Raw genomic sequence first — 1,932 nt, 5'->3', positions numbered from 1 at the left:
TAAAACTGTGATAAGAGAACTTGATATCAACACAATTGTAATGTAATCTTTAAAGAAGTTAGGACTTTTTAACGGTTAATATCCCAAAGATCTCGGTTGTGAACCCTCTAGAGATCACAGTTTTTATCCGATTTAAAAAAATCGTTTATATATATCATTGTACTCTGATATGATCGAGTTCGAATTTCGTAAAATCGGACCGAAACTGCCCGACAAAATGGCCGCTCCTTGCACGCAAATAGTGTAAAAGTATGTAATATTAAGGTTGTGGACCTACTTGAGGTCACAATTTTTGTCCCATTTTATTGAATTAAAATAATATATGTTTATATCCCAAAGATCTCAGTTCCTTTGGATATTCGCACATAAGACCATAACTTCCTGGATTATGGCCCCTGATAGTACGAAAAGCCGAGGTTTTATTTTAGCTTGTTCTCTATCCATTTCTTGCATTGCAAAATATGGGCATACTTTGCCCTGAAACAGCTGGTAAACCCACAGGCACTTGAAGGGATTAAAATAAAATTTCTTACTACATATTTTATTTCAATCCCTTCAAGTGCCTGTGGGTAAACCATTGTACACAAAGATATTTTTTTTATAGATAAGAGTGCCCTTCTTCCCATGACATTAGATTTGAAGTGAGTACAAATTTTTTTTTTTTTTTTGAAAATAGTAGCCTATAATTTATACTTTGTATCATATGATAATCAGTATACATGTATGTCGCAATAGACCTAACAAGGTAGCCCTAATCAATATTTGTTAATGCCATGATTTTAAGTTAGAAGAGGGTTTTAGTTAAAACTGTCTCTAAAATAGTTATGTGAAAAGCTCGGGTACAAACTGGGTGATTTGATGATACATTTGGACTAAAAAATATTCAAACTAATTATTTTATCATAATTTTGCTACAAATCCGACTCAAAACATTGCAATTGACAGGGAATACCCTGGCTATAAAAAAATCAATCAAAAGAGGTCATGTTTGTGTCACGTGACTTACGGCTCTCTCTCTCCCTCGGAGGAGAATTCATTGCATACACAAGACGATGTTGTCTTTAATCGCAGAATATTTATTAAAAATATCGAAGTCTAATTAAATTCTCGGATTATCCACTGCCCGCTTCTTTTTCCGTGATTTTTATCTCAGAAAGTGTTGTACGTCTAACTCTTCATAAAGTTTATCAACATAGGCCTACATCAAACACTCAATCTCCGCGTGCAACCTTTGACGTCACGCGTGCAGACAATCCTAAACGTCGGGCTGTCGATTAGGGAAACCCTTACATTTTCGTCCTGTATGCGCTCCATGAGTGTTTTTCGGGGAATCCAGTATTTTTCTAGTAAGATTGGATACTTTCCATATATACCAAAATTGCCATACTTTTATTGGAAATAACCACCTGATAAATACTTTTCTGGGAACCTATCTTATAATAAAATTGGCAGGTAGTTCCCCCCGACCTAATGCCAAACATGACTTTGTCTCCACCTTGGACCCCCCCCCCCCCCCCCCCCCCGCTGCTCAATATCCTGGAAAAGTTTTCCAGCATATGGTTGATCATTTTGGAGTGTAATCAGACAGCATCATACATCTTTTATAATCGTTGGTGGCCATCTGTAATTCCTGACTCCCACCCACCATATATTTTGTTGTGCTTAACTTTCCATATCTTCTGCTGTTTTACATAACAGTTGCTATTTCCATTTCTGTAATATTAGTTGATTTTAGAAATAATACGTACATCATGTAAAACATTTATAATTTGCAGAGGGGGATATAGGATTTTGGACAAGCAATATTCAAACACATTTTTATGGATAAATCACCTTGCAGTTATTTAATTATCTGGAACAATAATTTGGGACATTGTGACTGTCAAAGTGAAAACCCACAGCAGCTGTCTAATAAATAAATTAAAAGAAATG

The sequence above is a fragment of the Patella vulgata genome, chromosome 5 (assembly GCF_932274485.2).
Source record: "Patella vulgata chromosome 5, xgPatVulg1.2, whole genome shotgun sequence".
Taxonomy (NCBI): Eukaryota; Metazoa; Mollusca; class Gastropoda; family Patellidae; genus Patella; species Patella vulgata.
Note: the sequence above shows the minus strand (reverse complement) of the source record.